The sequence below is a fragment of the Equus asinus genome, chromosome 14 (assembly GCF_041296235.1).
Source record: "Equus asinus isolate D_3611 breed Donkey chromosome 14, EquAss-T2T_v2, whole genome shotgun sequence".
Lineage (NCBI taxonomy): Eukaryota > Metazoa > Chordata > Mammalia > Perissodactyla > Equidae > Equus > Equus asinus.
In genome coordinates, this window is record NC_091803.1 from 40,670,970 (window position 1) to 40,695,603 (window position 24,634).

Below are 24,634 nucleotides of genomic sequence, written 5' to 3' on the forward strand. Positions count from 1 at the left end.
GTAAGACAGATGGCATAAATTCTGGCCCCAAACACATAGGATGACAAACTTGGGGTTCAGGTATTCTCCAAGGACTTTTTTTCCCTATTTTTACTTTTCATTTAGATTTCCAGGATGACATGCAAATTTCCCCTGCTCTCCCCCTCCCCCTCCCTTTCTCTCTGAGAGAGCGAGCATCATCTGTCTGGGATTCTGGCTTCATGGGGATGTCTTCCAGTCCATCCCCCTGGCTTTTACAGGCCTTATGTTCCTGTCTGTTCTCCCCAGCATATGACCACCTAGAACAACCAGGCACCCTCATGGCAAACAGTAGCACCAGACAGGCTTAATTCTCTGGACTGTACTTTCTGATTATTTAGGGCAAGAATCTTCGTTCCTTTCCCAACCGTCCAGCCAAATATTTTAAAAGATTTCTAAAAATTATTTTCTCCAGAATCTCTGGTTCCATACCAGAAGACATTTAGTCTCCTATATTGTCAGAAATGGAAGTCACTATATTCATTCTTATAAACATTTTCTTTTTGGTAGATAGAGTTTATTTTCTTTACTCAATACTTAAAACATTTTACTCAATGACAATCTTTTACTGTTTGAAAATGTAAAGTAAACAACGCTAATAAAGGATGCTTTTTCTTTCCTTTTTTACTTTCTCTTTCTCTCTCCCTCCCTTTCCTCTCCCCTCTCTCTACACAGGACAACTCATCTTTCTTCTTTCCCACATTCACGAAAGTGGTCTATCTGAGGGAGTGACTGGGAAAGCAGGCACAGACATAGGTGTCACTGGGGCTTGTCGGCAGGCAACCCCCTCATAAAGCCCAGGGGCCCTGGGGGCTTCGGGGGGAAAGAGACCTACACACCTCTGCCACAAAGAACAAAAAAGGAAGGACAAAACCCCAAAGCGGAACAACTTTCAGAAATGCAATTGAGACATCAAAGCCCTGTGAGATTTCATAAGAAACTAAAGGGCAACTGTCACCAGTGAGCAGGACCGCTCCAAGAAGGAGGGAGCCTCCGGCTTTTCAGAAGCTGTCGGGGCAGCAGTTAAGGAGAAGTGAAGCGGTTTCCGAGACTAAGGAGAAGGGCATCTTTCAGGGAGATGCAGGGAATGCTGGTTGGGTGACTCGTTTGTGTGCTTTGGTTTCATTTTAGGGAACTCCTTCACCACCTCCATCCACACACTGGCTGTGGGCATTCCCGGCCAGAGCCCCGGGAGACAGGGGCTGTCTGCTCGCCTTTGGATGGCCACGGTGTCTTGGGCAGAGGAGGACCCAGGAGAGAGCTGCTGAATGGAACCCAGTTCCACCCACGGTGTAAGCCCTTCGCCTGCTGCCTTCATGCAGGCACCTGTGGATTTCGCTCCGAGCCAGGGAGAGCCATGCCAGGTGCCGAGGTGCTGGGAGGGGTGCGGGCACGTGGGGAGGACTCAGCGGCAGGCAGCTCTCCTGGGTGTGTGCGGCCTCATGAGCCGCCCTGCCTGACTCTCAGGAGTGGCCTATGGCCAGAGGAGACAGCGTAGGTGACAGGTCACCTGTACACTGGTGCTGCCTAGATCTAGCTTCCCATCTGAATCTCCTGGGTCCCCCCCGCCACCAACTTCACTTCAAAAGGGGTTGGGCCTAGGATTCTACTTTAAAAGCTTACAGAAAACTGTCAGAAGACAGCATAGGAGAATATCCATGTGACCTTAGGAGCCGATAAGGATTTCTTTAAAAAGAAACAAGAACCAACACATACAAATAAATAAATATAAGATGGACAAACTGACTACACCAAAATTAAAATTTAAATCACATATAACAAATGACTTTACAGACTAAGGTAAATATTACAAAATACCTCTAAGAGGCCAAAGACAGCAGTAAATGTGACACAGGACTCCACAGGGCACTCTCAGAGAAAGAGAATGGGGACAGCCATTAACACACACAGAGGGGCTCCCCCTCATGAGAAATCAGGAAACACATTAAAATGAGATACCACCTTCCACCCATCGGATTGGCAAAAATAAAAATGATACCATCAGGTATTGGTGAGGATCACAGAAAAACTGACATTCTCAAAAGTTGCGAGTAGGAGAATAAATTAACATAGTTTTTTGGGAGGGCAAATTAGCATTATTTGTTAAAATTGAAAGTTTCATACCATACAACCCACCAATTGGTATGTTTCCAAGAAAAATGTGTGTGGTGTGTGGGCCAAGAGACAAGAACCAGGATGTTGATGGCATGATTTGGGTCTGTAATGATCCAAATGTCCTGCAATGAGGGAAAGCCTAAAAAAATAAATGTATGTTCATTCAGTGCAAAACCATATGGCAATGACAAGGAATGAATGAGATCCCCAGGTGTTTCAACATGCTTAAGGCGCAAGAACACAGCGTTGAATGGAAAAAGCCGGTTGCAGCATGACACACGCAGAAGACACAATGCAAGTAAAGTGAAACCACACAAAATGATACTGTACTTTTTCTACAGGTTCAAGCCTGTAGGCGTAAGAGGAGAATTCAAGACACTGTCCGGGAGGGTGCACAGGGTTCCCTCTTCGGAAGGGAGGAGGCAGGATTGACGGTGGGGGTCAAGGTCACTTTAGTTTATACGGCATGTTCTGATTTTTCAAAGGGAAGAGAGGTGTGTTATTTGTGTACTTAAAATTAAAGTGAAAAGAGACTCTTTCTACATTCGTACGCAAAGGGCCGCAGGTCCTTCTGGGGCCCGGCCGGGGTTGGGAAGCAGCTCCAGGCCATGCTGGCCGGCCAGCCAGCCACCTCTGCCGGGTCCAGAAGGCGGTGGCGACCATCACGAACAGAGCAATGGCACGAAGCCGAGGGCCAGCACCTCTTGGGACACAGGTGTGCGTGTTTCCAAACCGGCCAGATGCGTGGGCTGAAACGCCCTGGCCTTCAGCTCAGCAAACGCATGGGTGTCAGGCACCGTACGGGGAACCAGACCAAGAAGAGTGAGTGCTGGCCCTGCCCCAAGGAGCTCAGGGACCAGCAGGGACACTCGGGCTCCGGACCATAAAACACAGTGTAGACCAAGTCTCCATCTGGGGAGGGACCAGACCCTTGGGCAGAGCAGGTGGGATGACAGAGGTCCCCATCACACCCCAGGACCACGACGGCGCAGCGTGCCTTTGGGCCGAACCTCCCTCCAGGCAGAGGTGACACATCCCTTCTCTTCTAGGCACTGTCTTTGGTTTCATTTATTTGAAAGGGGAGAAGATTTGCCATTTTATTTTATCTGAAAATATTAATTTTATCAATCTCTTTGGAAAGATAACACATACACATATTCCATTTAAAAAGGTGTGCAACTTTTTTACAGGGGACAGTCAGTCTCCCCTGTCGTCCTCCCAGAGGCAGCCGTCTAACAGATTCTTGTCACCCACCCACTATGTGTTTCTAAGGGCAGCTACGTTCTCCCCGCTGTGTCTTTCACAAATGGTTGCATGCCACACACTCTCTCTGCCTTGTGCTTTTGCCACTTAACCATGCGTCTTGGACACACGTCAACACACAGAGACCCTGCTCCCTCTTTTTCAAAGCTGCCTTCTGTCCCACTGAGAGCAGGGATGGCTCTCCAGGATTTAACAGCTCCCCAGCTGATGGACGTTCAGGTTGTTTAGAAGCCTCTACTACAACAGTCCAAGCGGCATCCTTATTCATGTGCGTGTGTGAGAGTAAACCTATAGCAGCAAGGGAGACCTCGTGCTTAATTTCTCTTGAAAGCACTCACGTTTTACTAAGAGAAATTTATTTAAAAAGGCAACTTCAAATCATTACCATGAATGGGAATCCAGAGTTATTTACAATAAATAAGGTGACCATGAAAATAGATTAAAAAGACCATTTTATTAAATTATAGCCTGAAGCCCACTCTTTTGATAAAAAGGGAGACCCAAGGTTTGAGAAGTTCTAAGACGAACTACTACCAACCTGGGACTTTCTCCTTAAAGTAATAGAAAGGATCAGGGTGGCAGTGAAATGGACTTTCTTACGGACTATACTTTCCAAAGACGGCCACAGCAATGCCTCCCACCAGAGATGCTCTCGTTACAGGGGGACCTTGACCCTGCTCCATCAGGTGGTGGGGTCTGTGTCCTTTCTCCTTGAAGCTGGGGGGGCCCTCTGCGATTGCCTAGACCAATGAATACAGTGGAAGTGATCCCACGTGATTTCTGAAGCAAGTCATAAAAACGCTCTTGGAGGGGGCCGGCCCCGTGGCCGAGTGGTTAAGTTCGTGCGCTCTGCTTCGGCGGCCCAGGGTTTCGCAGGTTCGAATCCTAGGCAGACATGGCATCACTCATCAGGCCATGCTGAGGCGGCATCCCACATGCCACAACTGGAAAGACCCATAACTAAAAATACATAACTATGCAGTGGGGGGCTTTAGGGAGAAAAAGGAAAAAAATAAAATCTTTAAAAGAAAAAAAAGCTCCTGGAATCTACCCACCACACTGTGAAGAAGTGCAAAGAGCCACGGAGACCCCCAGAGAGAAACCAAGGCCCCAGGTCCACAGCCAGCCCCCAGCTGACCCTCTAGTCCTCAGCTGATGCCACGTGGAGCAGAGATGAGCTATTCCCACTGAGCCCTGGGAAAACTATAGATTCGTGAGCAAAATGAATGACTGAAGTTGTTTTCAGCCACTAAGTTTTAAGGTGGTTTGTCCTCAGCAACAGAGAATTGCAACAGTGATTTACTGCGATTTAGTGCTGTATCCAGGCACACTTAAAATTCTAAAATTCCTCCAGCACCACTGAGGGGCCACACACCACGTCCTGGGAGCCTGGCCAGGAGAAACAGCTCAGAGCTGGCGACATGGGGTGCACGGAAGTTCCCACAGAATGAAGGGAAAGGGGTGCAGCCATTTTCCCACAGAAGCTGAGGATGCTGGGAGAGAGGAGGAGGCAAGGAGAAAGCATGGAGGAGCCCCTCATGTGGAGAGCACAGTCAGAGCGACTCAGCCTGGCAAAAGCGGCTTCGGCTTCGCAGCCTGGAGACCCAGGTTTAATGCCAGCTCTGCCACTAACAGCTGTGTGACCTGGGCAAGCCACTTCCCCCTTGAATCTCAGGTTCTCACTCATAAAACTAAGCCCTGAGCCCCTGCAGGACTGTGCCCGGCATGCACCCTGACCCCTGAGCACGAGCTATGGGGTCTTCAGTGGCTGTGGTTGCTGCCTGGAAGCCCCTGACGTTTCGAAGCCGTGACTGGTCAGAACCCTCTGCCTGAGATAAAGTCGCGCTTCCTGAACGCCAGCTCTTGAGAGGGAGAAGATGAATCATGGATTCGGGCTGCTTCTCAGAACTCCTGTGGGGTCATGGGTAGGTGAGTAACACAGGCCCCCAGCCTCTCCGAGAGGCCCCGTGAGCCCTGATTCGTGGTGGCCCCACCCACCTCACCCTGCTGCACCCCAGTGTGGCCAGTCTCCAATTAGCCTGCCGACTCGTTCCTTCCTGGTGGAGGCTGCTCCCTGTCTAGACGTAAGCCCCAGCGAGGCAGGGCCCCGGCCCGTCTCCTTCACTGCTGTCCCCGGGAGGGGCCTGGGCAGCGGCAGGTGCTGCCGTATTTGTCTGCTGGATGGAGAGGTGCTAATGTCTTCTGGTCCTCCTGTTTTGAGACAGAGGACTTCTCAACAGCTGTCCCTTTAGCCCCCGGGCTGAAGCCTTGCCCACCGCTCCCTCTGACATGCTGTAGCTCATTACTGAGCAATAACTGGGGCTGATTGACTTTTGCTGTATTTAAATGATCCCTTCATAATAAAATATGGATGCCAATACCGTAATTTCATTCTTGGCCTCGGTGGCTCCAAATACATTTAGAATCAAAGTCTTTATCCCTAGAGCGGGATTTCTAGGCCAGCTGAATTCCAGCGCTTTGAAATCCAATACTCCGGGCCTTAGGACCACTTCTTGGAACACCAGACAGCTGAGGTTTAGAAGAGCACCTCCGTAAACACTGGCAAGCCGCTCAGGCACGCATTGTTAACCAGAGGTCAGGAGGGCTGCCAGCAGGGTAGGCTGATTCCTTGACAAAGGCAGCCTCGCCCTGGGACCCCGGGAGACCAGCCCGCAGCGGGACCTCACAGCTGATAGATCAGGGTTTCCTTTGTGAGCGGAAAGGCACAGGACTCCTTTTACAAGGAACAGGCCATCCTGGCCTCTCCGTGCATCCAAAGAGCTGAGGGTTTTCCATTCCAGGGTCTGTAGGCAAGCCTGGGACTGGTGAGGGGGAAGCTGCAGTGGCCGTGGGCCCTCACAGGGCAAGCTAAGACGTGGTCATCACTGACTTTCCCTGGAGTTGGTGGCCCCGTTTGGTGGGGATTTGCTGCCATGCGGGGCTGTGGTTCCCTAAAATCACATACTGAAAGGTTGTCAGGGCTGAGTTTTTGGACAGGGACCCCTCCCCCTAGCAGCTTGAGGACTGCTGCTGGCACCCCACCACCTTTATCAAACGCTTCCGTAGGCCAGGCCCTGACATGGTCCCGGAATCCGAGGAGGTGGGTTCACTGATTCCAGAGGACACAAACTGAGGATAGCACGTAATCTCCCCAAGGACACACACTGATAATGCCATGATGAGGTATGCAGCCAGAGTGAATGTGTGACCTTCATACCATCCTGAGCAAGCTGATTGTAACTTGGGGCCCTAGTCCTCTGGATGGGACCAGAGAGGACCAACCCTCCTTTCCCTCAGAGATGGGGCACCTCCGACCTGGCTAGCTGCTGGCCGGTTCTGGCAGGGGGACAGGCAAAGACTGAGCTCTCAACGGGCAGGCCCAGGGTTTTGATCTCACGGTGGTGGCTGGCGTGGAGTTGCCTGTGTGCTCCCGGGCTGCCCTTGCCAAGGTTCCCCGCTCCCTGGGCACTTGGTGGCCCTTCCAGCAGCAGACGGAGGTCCTCCTCTAGCTTGGGAAAGGCCGCCTCTCTTCCACCCTTGAGGGTTCCCGTTCCTGACACATGGGGTAGATTGGCGCTGGGGAGCTGCTGCCCCTGCGGCTCTGGTCAGCTGCAGGGACGCAGTGGGAGCAAGACAGGCCGAGCCTTCATGGGGCCTTGAGACTAGGGGACAGGTGGCGGCCCTCTGGAGCTGTCCGACACTCTGGGAATCGGCCTGTGTGAGACAGAGAAGGTGCTCTGTGGCAGTGAATAAAGCTTCCACAGTGACTCCAGGGAAAACCAGCCTGGCACGGCTCCCTGATGACAGGATGCAGCTGAGGGCTGAGGGGCGCGGCCTTAACTGACCAGTAACTTACTGGGAAGTGACTGATGAATTAGCGGGCTCCAGCTGGCTCTCTGGGGGGGTCTAGACGGGGAGAGACAGGCACAGGCCGTACCAGGCAGTCAATGAGAAGCCCAGTGGGAAAGTACAATCCATTTCCCAAATGTGCCCACTCCATCAACATCCACTACAAAAATGACCACAAGAGGCATTCTGGGGCATAAGAAAGTTCCTCGCACACGGTTCCTCGGAGTCAGCCTGAGTACTTTGAAAAGGAAGCCCGGTGCTGATTCAAACGCAGCCCAGCAGAGCTGGGGCGACCGGGAACCCGGCCCTGGTAAGTCTACAGACAGCAAGGAGATGGTCTTGTACGAGTGACACCCAGACTTTCTCAGGCCTGATGAGCCCCCGGGGGAGACTCCACACTCGCTGGGCCCATGACATTCCCAAGCCAAAGTGAGCGAGAGCCGACTGTTCCCTCTTAGGGCGTGAACCAGCACACTCGATTAGGTCGGCTGCTTCTCCTGACAGTCAAATCAATCCTTTGAAGAAAATTAAGTAACCATTCCTCCATCAACCCGGCAACAGCTTATGGGTTATTTGCTTCAAGCAGCAATCAATTACTGTGTCTTCTTTGAAGCTCCCTAAAGCCTTCCTTCCCAGCACGGCACAGAGGCACTTGCAAAGCGCGCTGTTTCCTGGATGGAGAGCGGGTCTTGGCATATTTCTACTGCCAGGCATGTGAGTCTGGTCCCTCCAGGAATAAAGGAAGACAATGTACTGGGGTTGTTCCTCGGATCCGCAAGCGGGAGTAGCAATGAGGGACGCAGATATTAGGATATGTGCAGAAGTCCAGTCACCCAGGGAAACTGTGACCAAGCGCTCGGTTCCAAGACGTCAACCAAGATCACTGGGGCAACCCCAGCAGCTGCCACACTGACGACCTAGGCCCTGGCCTCCTCTCCACTCCCCCAACCCACAGCACCAAGAGGCAACTGTCTGAAGCACTGGCGAGAGAGCTCTGTGCTCTCCTAACACATCCCGCTCCGCTTCCCCCCCATGCCCGCTGCTCAAATGCCAGGGAGCCAGGCCTGGCGCTGGCTGCCAGGAACTGAGTTGTCACTCTGCCACTTTCTAGTTGTGTTGGTGACTTTGCCTTGGTTGCCTTATCTCTGGGCCAGGGTAATAAAATGACTTTGTAGCTCTGCTTCATGATGTGCATGATGTATATTTAGGGAGAAGGGTTCTGATGTCTGCAACTTACTTTGCAATGCATCAATAAAAAAAAAAAAAAAGATTGGGGCCGGCCCTGTGGCTGAGTGGTTAAGTTCGCGCGCTCTGCTTCGGCTGCCTGGGGTTTCATTGGTTCGAATCCTGGGTGCGGACGTGGCACCGCTCATCAAGCCATGCTGAGGCGGGTTCCCACATGCCACAACTAGAAGGACCCACAACTAAAAAAAATATATACACTATGTACTGGGGGGCTTTGGGGAGAAAAAGGAAAAATAAAAATCTTTAAAAAAAAAAAGATGGTTGAAGGACGAAGGAGTAGATATGTGATGAAACAAGCATAGCACAATGTCAGTGGTGGAAAGCAGACGGTGGGGATGAGGATGTTTACTACAGGATTCATTCAACTGGGTTGTATGCTTGCAACTTTTCGAAATAAAATATTGGGGAAAAAACTGACCTCCTAGGATTGCTGTGAAAGGCACATGAGTCCACAGCAGCATGCGTGACACACATGCTGGGAAATCACCGGTACCTACAATGTGACTGTTATTAATTTTCCGACCTTCTTTATATCACACTCTCGTAGGATCACTATAGCAGCCCCTCACTGTGGAGTCTCTGTGGCTCTGAGTTTGAAGAGCAGGAATTTAACAGGAAGAGCGTGGACATGAGAGGGTACCTGGAGGGCTCTTTCTAGCATCTCCTAACCTTGCACAATCTTAACGTCACCCAGTGGATTCCAGGGCCACTGAGGACACTACACTGATGCTCACTACGTTGATATGGGTGGGTAAGTCTGTCATTTGTTCATTCAGCAGTTATTCAACCAGTTACCGTGTGATGGTTCGGTGTCTTGGTGACTGTTAAATGACCCAGGAGCAGTAACTAACTGGAGGGAGGGCGCTGGTGCCATTTTCAGACAAGGAGCCTAAGGCGTGGGGAGGCCAGGTCCCTTGTCCCTGGAGCCACAGCCTAGAGCAGTGCTGGGCCTGTGCTCAGCTCCATCTGCTTCCAGAGGAGGGGGTTTCCATGGCTACTTCCTTTCTCTTGCTTGAAAGGCACATACCATGTCTAGTCAAATAATGCAACTGGTTTCTGCAAAGTGGCCAAGAAAACTCCTCATATGTCTTCCTCTTTCCCCCTTGGAAAATTTCAAGAGACTCTCTTCTTGTGAGAACAAAGAGTGAGAATTTGACTTTTCTTGTTGCCACAAGTCCAGACGTGTGTGGGGCAGCTCCCTCTTACTCCTCAGGTCTATATAAGGACGGGCAACTTGCAAAAGCCTTATTCCTTGTTCCTTCTTCACACTAAACAAAGTTCACAAATAGACAACTCTGTGAAAACGTAATTACCAGAAACAGAATCCAAATGAGCAGCAATTCCAAGTAGAGCATGGCACATCCCCTTATCAAGTGACACACAGCCTGCCACCAGAGGCACAGCGAGCTGATCTTTATACTGCACTGGTGACCACACTTATCTCTACACTTGCTCTCCCGGAATGCCACATTTGCATAGTACATTGCATAATTTCCTCTCTGAAAATGGCCCTGTTTAGCATGAGTAAATAAAGTTACCTAACTCTGAGGCAGCTGAATGGAATACTTGAGGTTTCCAAGAAAAGATTTGAATACCTAAGCTCTTCACTATGCAATGCAGGATAGACTAACAGAGAATGGACTTTCGGTCTGGCTCCCTCCCTCCTGCTCCTAGGCAGCCTGGCAGCCGAAGACGGAGGACATCCTGGTCTTCAGGAGCCCATGGGCCCCCCACCCCCACGATTTCTCTGCTCTGGGCCCCTCCACAGGATGTGGTCAGGCCAACCTGGGCTCGAATCAAGGCTCTGCCTTTCCCTTCCTTCTTTCATTTTTCCACTGGTCTGTGCACACAGTATTTGCCTGCTGGCTGCCAGGTGCCAGGCACTGGGCTACAGGGATGAAGGTGGTAGATACATCCCTGCTCTGGGTGACCTTTCTGAGCCTCAGTCTCCTTATCCAAAAAATGGATGCACCACTTACTTCATAGGGATTCTGTGAGGAGCAAATGAGATGAGAGGCAGGAAAAGCTTGTGCTTTTTCTCTAAGAGCATTGTGTGGGCATATCTCCCTTCTCCCTCTGGAGAGATGGTTCTTGAAGATAGGGCCAAATCTTTTCTTTCCCTTGGATTTCTTCTTTAAGATACTTCATCAGAAAAGTGCACAAGGGTATTCTACAGAGCAGATCCTAGTCCAGGGAATTCTCCCTCCTTGGGTGGTGGGGGGCATCCTCCCAGCAGAGAACATCAACTAGAGAGTTTTCCCCAAGTGTGAAAAGCTCTGGGGTTTAAATTGTTAACCCCCCTAGAGAAGGCATATGTGAGTGTCACACAGGCGCCTCTGGGGATCTGTGTACCCACAGATGCTGGCTAGACTTCAGGCAACTCTTCTGGCCAATGGCTCTGAGCTTGGCCTTCAAGGCCGTTCTTCAGTGGGGAACGCTATCTCTTGTTAATATCCAACATGGACCCTCCTCTCGAGACAGGCCAGTTGGTGGATGAAAATGGCGTTGTAGATAGAACCATTTACACCCGCTTTCCCCTTCACTTCTCAGACTTTTTACTCATGCATTTCTGGGGCACTTTCCTCCATGCTAGACCCTGCGCTTGCCAAAGGGGGCCGGAGAGATGGGGAAGGCCCGCCCCTCAGGAGCTCCTGTTCAGCGTGGGAGACCAAACTAGTGACAATGCCATACAAGGTGAGAAAGGCCAGGGCAGAGGGAGAGCAGGGGCTGTCGAAGGCTGGAAGAGGGGCCACCAACCCAGCCCGAGGTCGGGAGAGGCTTCCTGCAGGAGGTGGCATTTTAACTGAATCCCAAAAGAAGCCCAGAAGCCAGCCAAGCAGCAGAGGAGAGCGGCACTTCAGGCCAAATCAAGCCGTTGTCCCTCTCCAGAGGGCTCACAGGCTCCTCTCTGATCCTTTAGTGCACCTGACCCTTACTGGCCCAGCACTAGCCTCCCATTTCCCACAAGTCCTTCGGGGTTTCAGGCTTTTTGCCCCATTTTGGTTGGAAGGGCTGGAGGGGCGTCCATGCACTCCCTCGGACATCATTTGGGTCTTCCCTCTGCGTGTGTCACTTCTCTGGGTCTTCCCTCCTGGGGCAGCACAGTCTTGTGGTAAAGAGTACAGGGTAGGGCCAGCCTGCTTGGTGTGGGACGAGGCATGCTGCTGTCTACCCTCTGGTCCCCAGGTACCTCATCCAGCAAACAGGGGTGATGACAACACGACTTTCCTTACAGCGATATTCATAAAGGGGTAGAATAGTGCCTGGCACTCAGGAACAAGAGAATTATTCTGAATTCAATCCAGCAAGAGCAGGCAGGCTTCGGGGAGACCAGCGAGCTGAGAGCAAGAAGAGGCCTGGGTTTGAATCCCAGCTGGGCACTTACGAGGCTGCGTGGGCTTGGGCAAGGCAAATGACCTCTCTGGTGGGCCTCAGTTTCCTCCACTCTCGAATGATGAGGTTGGGAGTCAACCACACGCCTCTTTTCTGATGGGAAAGAACATCTAAATTTCATGCCAGGGGACACATTTATGGCCGTTTGGCAGAAATTAGTTCACAGAGTGAATGCTTACCGGCATAGCAGTCTGATTTTTAATTAGCTTGTGGGAATTCAGTATACTTCCAACATTAACAGCAAAATATGGGGGACCTCTGGTGGAGACAAGCCATACCTTTGGGCTTAAACAAAAGCTGTATACTCCACGCTCCAGCCTGCCTGCTTCATGTTTTAATCTCTAGTGCTCAAGTCAGTCTCAGGGAACATTTGGCACTGGAACAAGACCTCCAAAGCATATGATTTAAGGGAATACAGTTAACATGAAACCAAATCTTATCAGCATAACTCTGCCCACTCCTATGCACCCAATCAGATGGCCTTCCTTAAGTTACTGAACCACGCTTCGAGATAAAAATGGAGAATCTTAACTATTTTTCTGAGTTTTTTCTTCTTTTAAAAATACACTTGAACATGAACTACTCTAACAAATTCCTGAAGAACAAAACAAGAAAAGAAACTCATTCATTCACTCATTTTACTTTAGTCATTCAAGGTGGGTGGGTCCCCCCAAAGCCTTCTGAAGGCTGTGTTGAAGTCAGCGGGGGAAAGGGCACGTGTGACAGGTCAGAGACATGTGAGGACACAGTGAGTTTGGGAAACTTGTGCCCTTCGGTGGGGCACGTGGAAAAAGGCAGCAAGGCCCGGTGGGGGGTGAGGCTGGGGACCCGTCACTAAGGGCTGTTTATTACAGTCATGCCAAGGAGTGTAAACAGATGCCCAGGAACTGGGGACTAAGGGAAAGTTGTCATGCCAACTAAAGGTTTTGCTTGTGGTTATTTACTGAAGCTTAATTCAGGTCTTTAACTGGAAGTTTATAATTAAGACCCAGGCTGGAACTTATAATATACATGAAAAAAGGGTTTATTAAGGATATGAAAAAAATCAACAAGATTTCCCATTCATTCCTTTCTTTATTAATTCAACAAATATTTACCTAGTGTATCTGCTATGTGCCGAGCACAGCCCCAGGTACTAAGGATGCAGGGAGCAGAAAGAAGGTCCCCGCCCTCACACAGCTCACAGTCTGGTGGACGCAGACAGGCCATAAACAAACAAATAAATCTATTAGTATAAATTGTGCTAACACAATGGAAAGGCAATGCTTAACCTGCTTATAGAGAAACTCTTGAAAATTCCATCTGCAAACCCTACAGACACACTTTTCAAAAGTTCCACTTGCAGACACCTATCTATGCTACTTTCAAATCATAACAGTTACAGTTCATTGCGTATTTTAATAAGCACCTGGCTCTGCGTTAAACACTCAAAACAATCCAACAAAGAAGGTACTATTATGCGCAAGTTACGGAGGAGAAAACTGAGACCCTGACAGGGTTGGTGACCCGCCCGGGGTCGTGCTGCTGTGATCTTCAGTAAGGTCAGCTCCCAGGACCCCAGGCAGGATGTACCCAGAGAGAGTCAGGTCCAAGTTCTTCCACATACTTAGAACCAGACCCGAATCCTGTATAAAGATCCTGTGGGTCACACTCTAGTCTAAGTTCCATGGATCTGAGCCGGCCAGGCCTGGACCACGTCTGACTGCCTGTGCTGAGACACAGCTGCTTCCAGAGCGGGGGCCAGCATGGCTTCATGTGGCCAGGCTGCATGAACGTCACTGCCTGCAGAGGCTCTTGCCGATTTCTTGGCAGAGGAAGTCCACCACCAGGGAGTGAAAGGGAAGGTTCAAGAGAGACAGAGCTTTTGGCAGGACGGTAGGAGGGAATCATCGGCGGCAAGACAACCCAGACTCTGAGGAGCTGAGTGCCCCAAACACCCAGTCCTTGCCGCAGTGTGCCCAGCACTGAAAAACCCGCTCCTCCTTGAGCCAGACACACAGCACGTTTGCAGAGCTGGGATGCCACAGATTCAGATTTGCTGGGCAAAAGGAAGGAAAAGGAAAGGTGGGCACTGCTTTCTTTACATGAGAGCCAGTCAGGTGCTCCACTGGTAAATAAGAGTCAGGCACGGGCCGAGGAAGGGAGGACACAGCCAGGCTGCCGTGCGCCGGGATACTGGGCCGAGGTGGGGAGGCAGCTCCCGCAGCCAGGCCTCTGACCTCACGGGACAAGAATCACAAGCCCTGCTGTTTCTGCTTCCTGCCGTGTGCTGGGTGCTCGCACGCCATGCAGGCCCTGGGCCTCCACCTTCCCATCTGTAAATAGGGGGAGAAGAGCATTTGCTCCCAGGCACAGCCTGCCTCCGGGCCACAGAGGAGGGCGCTTGACCCAGCAGAGTTAAAACACAGAGCCGGGATTCTGAAGACTCCAAAACCTGTGTTTCTGTTTCCTGACTTGCCCCCACTGGCCAGACAGTGCTGCCCAAAGGGATTTTCTGCGTTGATGAAGATGTCCCTCACCTGTGCTGTCTGGCCTGGGAGCCATCAGCCACACACGGCTTTAAATGAAAACGAAATCAAATGAACGTTTTCATTCTCTGTCATGCTAGCCACATATGGCCACTGAGCACTTGAAATGTGGCTCATGTGACTGATGGACAGAACCTTTAGTTTTATTTAATCTTAATGTTCTCTTCATTCACTGCAGTTTAGACAGCCTCGTGTGGCTCATGGCTGCCGTGCTGGACGGTGCAGGGTTGGAGGAAGCCAGAGAGGAAGAAGAGCCGCTGATCACCGTGTGGGACTCAGGGACACGGCCCAGCTGCATTTCTGGCCAGGAGCTTCGCGTGAGGATGAACTGTCTCAGGAAACCTTGGTGACACGAGGCAGTGTGACCCAGGGGCTGGGGCTCCCTGACCTGAAGGAATGGGGTGCTCTGGCCACATGCACTCTTGGCTCATGGCTCACTCAACGTGGGAGCCTTAGCGCCCATGCATCACCCAGCCGCCAGGGCCCCTGATCCCACAGAGGGACACAGCCCATGTGGCGCTCTGGAGCACCGGGCACCACAGGGCCGATAGGCGCTGCGCTCTTCCTCTCACTTCGGGGCAGGGGTTCCTTGTGGGCCCCCGCTTCTCTCCAGCCAGGCCTCCAAGGACAAGCAGGTTTTGCGTGCTCACTGCCCAGCTCTCTCCACAGCCTGGCCTCCACTGTGGGGCTGGGCACAGGGCCGCGGCAGGAAGGGCTGGTGGAACAAGCGAGCGGCGCAGCCACACCCACGCATCTAGCACTTGGAAGGGGACGTTCAGACAACTGAGAAGGCTGTAGCTCAGACACACGGATTTGGGAGCGATCCGGGATTCCTCACAGAGGGGGCCACGGACAGCCTGGGGTACCTGGCACTGCAGTCAGTGCAGATCGCAGGATCCAGAGGTAGGGGCAGGGCCTGGGAGAGTCTATGGTCATACACTCTGGAGACCTGTTAGAGACCAGACAGGATGACAGAAGGTGACACTGAGGCCCAGAGCTCATGGCTCGTCGTGAAGAAGCCACAGCCGGGCTGGCTCCCCTTACTGAGGAGCCTGACGATTCTCCCAGGAGACAGGACTGGGCAGACACACTACACAGGTCAGGACATAGGGACACCAGGTGGCAACTTAGGACAAGAGGCTGACTGCCCCACAGTCCTCCTGTCCTCTCCCGGGTCTCTGGCACCCACAGGCCACCCTCCCCCGACACGCGCTCACCCAGCCCTTCCACACAGAGAGGGCTCAACGGGACCTGACTTCTGGCTCCCAAACCAGCTCATTTTCAATTTTTTTCGAGGGGTGGGCACTGAGTACTCTTCAGTCAGTCCTTGTGCTAGAGCGTGCCACAGAGGCCTCGGTTAAGCCTTACAGCAGGGACTCCCAAACTTTGTCGCCAGAAACACGGATACTGGCCCCCATCCCTGGACAGTGTGTGACCTGGACACTGGGAGTCTGAAAAGCTCTGCAGGTGACGTCCCTCTGCCGCAGTCTGCAGACCACTGCCTTCCAGCACCGCCTGACGAGGCGGACCCCCTGGTCAGGCTGAGGAGACAGGCCTGGCCAAGGCCACGCCCTGACCAACAGCGAGCCCAGCCGTGATGAAGAGGCTTAAGACCCTCTATTATAACGCAAGGAACTCGCAGCCTGCTGTTAATACAAAACAAAACAAAACTCAAAATCCTTCTCCGGCTCTTATTCTGAGACACTGGGGCAAGACGCTTCAGGCCGTTCACAAGACAGATGTCCAATGGGACCAGGAAGCTGGTGAGATTCTCAGGCACGGGGAGGGCATGTTGAGAAAACACCAGTAAACACTCGACACTGTGATGCCATCCCAGGTCTCATGGATTGCTTACGGCGTCCTGGGGAGTTAATTAGAAGCGGCCTGAACTCAGTCCTGCGTGTGAGCCCTCTGTGCCATTAATGATGCAGGTAAAGAAAGACGTAAAATTATAGGGCAGGGAATGAAATTAATTGAGCCAAGCCCTTTAAAAATATTTCTGATACATCAAATTCTAATTAAAGATTAACACACACAATGGAAATATTAAAAGGCACTAAACAGAGGGCCCTGGAACGGGGGGGAATGAAATCTGTCAAGGGTGAGGGAGCTGATGCAATCGTCCGGATGAGGGAATTGTGAGTGACGGGAGGCATTTACTTATAGCTGTGACCTTCCATCAGGAAAACAGCCCCTGTTACTCACCTGAGAGCCTCCCTGGCACAGCCTTCCCGGAGGGCAACTTGGCAACAGGTAGAACACCTTTCAGTGGGGCTGGCCCTTGCACCTACAAGTCTAATTCTAGAATGGTCCACCACGGCCCTCACAGAGACTCAGCTACAGGGCAGTTCAAACTCGTGTGTGTGTGTGTGTGTGTGTGTGTGTGTAGGGCTTACATAGGGAAAAACTCATGGATAAAGGGAAACTAAATCCTGGCAGAGCCTCATGATTGGGTGTTATGTACTGAGTCTGTTAAAATAGCGTTTCCTAAACCTTGGTCATTTCTTGACCACCCTAAGGATTTTTCCACAGTTGTACCATCTGTACCATTTATTTGATATTTTCCTCAAATTAAGTCCCTCCCTTTTAACTTCAATTTATTTTAAAAGGAAACTTTGTGATATTTACATCAGTGCAAATTAGTGTCACCTGTCAGTAGAGGACATAACCACTTTTAGGAACAAAACATTCACAGGTGTACCACCAAAAATCGTCTCGGGCACGGCCTCTTGACAAGCAGCGGAGAGGAGCAGCTGATGACGTGGAGAGGCGTGCCCGGAGGGCTCTACCCAGTAGAAGGGCAGGGTGACCTCATTCCATGTGAGACACACTCCCATGCTTATCTTTGGGTTAGCGCAGGGTTACAAGTGATTTTTGAAATGCTTATCTCTATTTTCTAAGTTTTCTACAGAGAATTGATAATACTTTTATAATCAAAAAAATAAATTTCGGGGCTGGCCCGGTGGTGCAGCGGTTAAATTTGCACATTCCACTTCGGGGGCCCAGGGTTCACCAGTTTGGATCCAGGGTGCGGACATGGCACCACTTGGCAAGCCATGCTGTGGTAGGTGTCCCACATATAAAGTAGAGGAAGATGGGCATGGATGTTAGCTCAGGGCTAGTCTTCCTCAGCAAAAAAGAGGAGGATTGAAAGCAGATGTTAGCTCAGGGCTACTCATCCTCAAAATAAATAAATAAATAAATACAAAAAACGTCAGAGGTCCTATATTTCTTCCACGGGTCCCCACGTGCTTCCTGGGAGACAGGTCTGGAAGGACACACACCTGACTGTAACCTGGTTATCTCCAGGAAAGTGGGCAGGTGGGCGCGGGGGGAGGGGCAGAAATTGTCCGTTTTTCTTACAAGGACAAGGAATTTGTACAGCATTTGTGTAAATAGAAGTTAATGAAAAACATCAACTTCCAAAGCGAAGGCCCCATTTGGTGGCAATCTTACGCCACTGCCATGCTGCTGGCTCCTATCTCGCTTGACCATCCAGAGGCATGTGGCCAATTGCCAGGTCTCTGCTCCCGGGAAAGGGCCTGCCGCATGCAGCTCCCTCGTTCCCCCAAGACAGAGCTGGCTGCAGAGAGAATGCCAGGTCCGACCAGGGTGAAGACTGGCAGGCGGGGAAGCGAGCACCCAGAGTAGGAACATGTGGCTGGGCCGGGATGAGGGCCCACGCAGCCTCAATCTCTTACAGGGGCTTTTTTCTTGTTCATTCTCCACTCTCCGTTCTTCTACTTGTTACCCTTCCTGTCTTTCTTCTCTCTGGTTTTCGCTCTTAAAGCATGCCCCAGAAAAGGCAGGCTTTCCATGTTCCACAACATTACCGCCCACTTTTTCCTGCTATTTAACATCAAAGATCCCAAGCTCACACATTTGAAACAGAATGTCATTTAAAAGATTACCAACTTAGAAAAAAAAAAAAGATTAGCAACTGTTCAAAGAAGAAACAAGTCATGGAAAATCTGACTTTCATTCTGGTTCTGCTAGATCACACCTCCCAAGAAGAAAGCAGAAACTTCAAAGGCATCCCGGCACGGAGGGAGCCCAGAGCCGCGAAAGGTTACTTGCTTCTCCGTGGCTGATCCGCTGGCGGACTTTTTCCACCCCTGATAAGGGGAGGTGTGCTTAAAGGCCCACGGCCCCTTTCAATTGGCCCCCACTTCTTCACAATAAGGAAACCAGATTCATTCTGCAGACTTTACTGATTTAAATGTGATTCATGTAAAACTCACGGCGACCACGCAGAGCCGAGTTTTCAGATTTGAGTTACATTCTAAACTACACGGCAGAGGCAGCAGGGAAGGACAGAGGCACACTTGGGCAGTAGGGCCCTGAAGGAAGCAAGGGAGGGATCCTTTCTAAAGAACTCAGATGCAAAAGGCACATACAAGGTCAGTTCTCTAGAAGGGAAATGACTGCCACACGTGGCCAGAGGAGGGGGTGCGGGAGGCGGTGCCTGCCAAGGCCTCCGCTTCAGAGGGCCAGGCCTCCTGTGGGACTCCGCAGCCCGGGCTCAGCAGCTGGTGGCTCGCCGGCCTGTTAGGCACAAGGGCACGGCCTGCCCCTCCCACACACCCTGCACCTGGAGGTGAGGGCTGCCTTCACCCATCGGGTAGGGGCCCTCCAGACTGTTTACTGTAATCACTCATGAGTGCTGGAAACTTCTCAGGCAAGGGCTGCCTGGGACTGGTGAGGAGCTTCTGGGTCAAGCTTCTGGAATCCCTGACTCACATCACCTTTCAGTTTCCCTTTGAGCCCCCGGAGCCTGCATCTTCTGTCACCCAAAGGTGACACAGCAGCAGGGCCTGTTACAAGGTGGTTCATTAGGACACAGGCTGGGAAGGGCCCTGCAGAACCAGCAAGCACCCTAAAGAAAAGGTTGAGACCGGGGCATCATAGAAGGGGGCGTTCAGTCCTGCTTCCTAACGCTGCTGCTCTAAAACACGGACAGAAACCGCCATGGGCCCGAGTGCACCAAGGAGACCTGTCTGCCCAGCGGCCAGAGGCACTCACGCCCACGCCCTCCCCCTCCGAAAGTCATAAGGCCAGTGGACCCTCCCTCCCAACCTCCACTCATCAGACCCACTGCCCCACCCGACGGCCTGCCGTGGTTCAGGCCATTGATCTGTGGCTCCAGGTCCAAGGAGAGGCGCCTCCCACCAGCAGCCTGCCTCCAATCCTGCTACCTCACCATGGCCGTGGCCGTGCATAGGACCTCTCTGGAGCACACATCCCAGTGGTCACGCCTCTGCTCAAGGCACAGCTCTGCCTTCCTTCGGAGGGTCCCCCTTGACACTGCCATGGCCTCATGCCCTCTGCTCTCCAGCCCAACGACATGCGGGCCCGTGTACAGCCTGCCCTCCACCAGCCACGGTGTGCCCTCTGCCCGGCGGGCTTCTGCCCACTCCTGAAGGCCTCACTGACATTTACTGCTTCCAAAACACATTCACTTGGCTTCAAGAGAGGTTTATCTGGCGGCTACTCAGAGCCAGGATGCATGGATACAGAGAGAAAGCCGAGTCGTCTCTGCCTCCTTCCACCAAGAAGAACAGAGGGGAAAGAGATAACCCAGACCGGGAAAACCGCTCCGGCACTATTGAGGTGTGCCCCACGGCGCTCGTCCTGGAAGCCCACTGTGTCCTGGCCTGAGCACCACAGCACGTGGCGGCAGTCTTTAGCAGGCCACGGTGCACTCAAAATACACACTGTTGAGTCCTGGACTCACGCTTGCCGGCGTGAGCACGGCCATAGCAACCGAGACTGGCTGAGGAAAAGCGCTTCCTTCCGCAGGTGCCCTGGCTCCAGGCCCAGGCTCCCTGTGAGTGACGGCAGGGACAGGCCGCTCTGGCCCTCTCTCTGCTTGGCTGGATGAGCTGAACTCATGTGAGATAAAGGTGCACTCTGTGCGATGCCTCGAAAGGGGTTGGGGGCGAGGATCCTGGGATGGACCTGAAGGCATGGTCCAGGGAAAGATGGCCCTCGTCGTGGTTCCTCCCCCCTCCACGGGAACCTCAACACTCTGCGGGGGGCTGCCTGTCTCCTGGCCTGTCTCCCACTAGACTGAGGACAGTCATGACAACGAGGACGACAATGACAGCTGGCAGGCACTGAGCATTATATTATGGGCCAGGCACCGACTGGGCACTTCCTGGTATATCAAGTAATGTGATTCTCACAACGACCCTGTTTTATAGATGAGCAAATGGAGGCCACAGAGTTAGGAACCTGCCCTAGGTCACATAGCTAACAGACCTGGTGCTCAACCCTGAGAGTTTCCGACTCTGGAGCCCCTACTCTTTCCACTGTGCCCAGAACAAAAGGAAGAAAGGGAGAAAAATGAAAGAAAGGAGACCAAAAGTTTTGGGAGAACTGAAATCAGTTATGTTCAAATTTGTGTTTGCAGGTCACCTTTCAAGGAGACACTGGAAATGCCTACAAGCCAGGGAATCGTTTTCAGCATTTTTAAAAAGCTCATTTCCAATTGAGTACAGAGGGCTCGTGCACAGCAGCTCCCAGCAGGCCTACAGCGAGGGCAGGCCGGCTGGCCTGGATGCCTTCCAACCAAGCAAACCCAGAGTGGCCGGGGGTTACATCACTCAGAGCTGCCCCCAGGGGTCAGTGCCCATGGTGACCAGTTCCATGGGCATGCTTTTGCTGCAAAAAAAGGGGGTGCTTGAGGGCCGGCCGGTGGCGCAGTGGTTAAGTTCGCAAGTTCCACTTCGGGGACCTGGGGTTCACCGGTTTGGATCCCGGCTGCAGACATGGCACCACTTGTCAAGCCATGCTGTGGTAGGCATCCCACATATAAAGTAGAGGAAGATGGGCATGGATGTTAGTTCCAGGGCTAATCTTCCTCAAAAAAAAAAAAATGAGGTGCATTAGAATGGAGAGCTCAGGCCCTGACGAGCTGTAGCTCCGTTACCAGAAGCCTGGCGGGTCATTTTGTAGCCTCAGTCACAAAACTCTGGTTCGCGCATCTTAGAGGCCCACTGTGTTTCAGGCACTGGGCTCAGTGCCTTCCTGACAACTCCCTGTTTCCCAGATGAAGGAAACCTCAGGCTCACGTTCAGTGTCCTGCTAAAGTAACCCAGCTGGCAAGTGGCAGAGCAGGCTCGAGGGCCGGCAGTCGGCCTCCAGGGCACACGGCTTACCCTCTCCCTCTTCCTGCTCCGTGCTGGGGCGCCTCCTTATGCGGTATCCCTCATAACAGCCCTGCAGATGTAGGTGGGGGGTACGCAGCTCTGCCCGCCCCAAGTGGCCGGCCCGAGTCCCAGCCTCCAGAGCTGGGCTCGCGTCTCTCGGCCCTGCCCCCAGACCCTGGAGCACTGCACAGAGCAGGCCTTCTTCGGGGGAGGCTGATGCTGAACAGGCCACTGAGAGTGTGCCGAGAGCCACAGCCGGCTGCCCTTTCCCCCCCAGAACAGGTGATGCCTTTCTCGACAGGAGTTATCCATCTCCCGTGTCTTTCCGAGGAGCAGTTCACGGTGCGAGTTGGGGTAGCCATAACACGGGAGGGAGGCCGGCTAACCTTAGGCCTCTCCTGAGCAGGGAGGCTGCGAGCTGTGAAACCTGGGCCGCGAGCCTCCTCAGGCCTGGGCCTGCGGACGCCACAGTGGTGGGGCGAGGGGGCAGGCGGGGGAGCTCCCGGAAGGGCTGCAGGAATAAAAGGGTCCCCCACGGCGACATGGAGCCTCCGAGGCACTATTTCAGAGGCCCAGTGACATCACACTTTGCTCTCAGGGACATTTGTCACGTACGAACTCCCATTCGGGTCCCACGGTCCCTTTTCTCACCAGCCTCTAAGAATCATTCAGTGAACCCGCAAACATGGGAAAGAAAGAAAACATTTTTAAAGCTCTTCTTTATGCCAAGAATGTCCAAGTGAATGACGACGGGTCACCCAGGCACCCAGTGAAGCTTCAGTCTTGGGGCAGGTCCCCCTTCTGTGGTTCTTCTGCGGAACCAGGCAGGGGACACACTACTTTACACAACAGAGCTTTGGCAGAGAACCAAATAACTAAGCAAGCAGATTTCTGGCATATTGTAAAACAAACAACTGCCAAGCAGACAGTTGGGAACGTCCAAACAGCCATCCCGAGTGTGAAGGATGGAGGAGGGCTGAGAGAACGCAGCTGCGCAGCCTCTAAACACTCAGGAAGGAAGCAAGAATTCCAACTGCAGGAACTCTTCTCTGGCACCTCACTGATGAGCGAGGACCGAGATGGGAAAATGAAGCAGAGCCCAGGCTTGACTGGTCTGGCGGGAGCCCTGCAGGAGGCCCTGGGAGGGCTGGACCCGAGCAGCAAGCCCAGCCCAACGCTGCTTGGCCAGCCGCCCTGCTGTTCCCATCCACACCCTTCCCTGAGCTGGGCCCTTCAGCCGGCCACCTGAGGTCTGGCCGGCGGAATTCCTGCAGCCCCGCCTCACTACGTAACCAGGCTGACAACACTTAGTAGAGAGATGTGCTCTTGTCCGACACGCTGGCACAGATTCAAGAGGCCCACAGTGGTCAGCGTGGGGGAGGGGTGAGGAAGTGGTGCTTCCCTCCCACGGTCAGCAGGAGGCCCGATGGGTGTAGCTACTCCTGTGAAGGGCAATTTGATAACAGCTGTCACATATCAAGGTTCCTACCTCCAACCCAGCGACCTCACAGGCAGGACTGCACCCACTGGAGCACAGCATTTGTGAACAGAGCTGCTCACGAGGCCCGAGGCTCCTGGGTTCTTTGGGACAGTGAACAACTGGAAGCCGTCCAACTGCCCACCAGTGGGGTGGCCGGCACTCACGGCGCCTCTATTTAATGTGATAACATGCAGATAAGCCCCACCCATGTGTCCTGACACAGGAAAGCCCCACTTTCGATTGCAAAAACGAAGTTATGGACCAAGATGCATATGATCCCATTTGTGTAAAAACTACAGGAATAGTTGCACACTCAATAAATATTTATCACGTGCCTACTAAGTGCCAGGCCTCGTGCCTGGGCTGGGGTGACGGTGGTGAACGAGACACAGTCTGTCGCTGTGAGTACGAACTTACACATGCGCAGGGGCAGAGAGGAGAGTCTGGAAGGACACACACAGACCGAGCTGGGGGTCCCTGCTGGAGAGGCTGGCGGGCGCGGGGAGGGGCAGGCAGAGGGGCACTTCCACTTTCTACTCTACACCCTGCATATCTGAGCTTCTCACCGCTTGAATGAACTGCTGTATCACTTGGTGACCTTTGAACAGCAAAGGAAAACATGAAGTGACTGACTCAGTGGGCAGGCTCCCAGCCTGACTGGGCCCAGGACAGGTGCCCACTCTATGGGTGGGCAAGGGGCAGAGATGGCATTAAGTATGGGCCAATTTTCCAGCCAATGCCAAGGTTTTGATCTTGCATCATTCCTGGGCCCTCTGGAAAGAACAGGTTTGCAGGGCACTGGCTCCAGCAGCCCATCAGTCTATTCTGGAGCAGGCTGGGGTCACAGCACAGTCTCAGGTCTGAGGCTGTGCATCAGAGGGCAAAAATCCTGAGGGCATGGAGCTTCCTCAGCCTGCCCAGCCAGTGGTCACTGTGGCCTTCTCCCAGCAGCTCCCTGGGTGTGAGAAAACACCCCAGAGGTTCTTCTGGGCCCATCCTCCTCCCCATCAAGGCCTACCCTCCCCCCCCGAACTCCCAGCTGACAGTGGTACCCGGAGAGCGGCCCATGAGCATCAGCAACAGTACTTGAACAGGAAACACTGGAGACCTTCTGGCTAAGGGCCGCCCGACTCCGCCTGGGCAAGATGGAGGGCAGAAATCTGGCCATGGACAGGAGAGCAAGGGGCTCTGGGGGCCAGGCAGCCAGGGCTCTGAGGCTGGTTCAGCCACATCCCAGGTGTGCATCCTTGGGCCGATCACACGACCCCTGGGAGCCTCAGTCCTCAAAGACGTAAAATGAAGACATTACATGCTTCAGAGGTGCAGGAAGATTCCACAAGATCCCTTTCACCTAGTACATAAAGTGCTCCCTCAAGCGCATGGCACAGAGCAGGGTGCAGGTACAGTACCAATACTGAGGCACTGAGAGGGTCTCGGCGCAGAGGCCCCTTTGGGGATGGAGAGCACCCAGGTGATAGCAAGACCTAACAGACTCTGAGGCAATGGGAGCCCTGAAGCCACTGGACTGCAGGGGTTCCAAAGGCCCCGGGAGTCGCCCCAAAGGTATGAGCGGCTTGTGCTCATGAAACGTC

The 24,634-nt window shown here is 52.7% G+C and overlaps 1 protein-coding gene across 10 annotated transcripts in view; it reads right to left on the minus strand.

The window, feature by feature from the left end:
- The window catches only part of CLEC16A (C-type lectin domain containing 16A), a 199,954-nt gene that overhangs the window by 52,338 nt on the left and 122,982 nt on the right, over positions 1–24,634 (minus strand). The gene's annotated exons all lie outside the window — the stretch shown is intronic.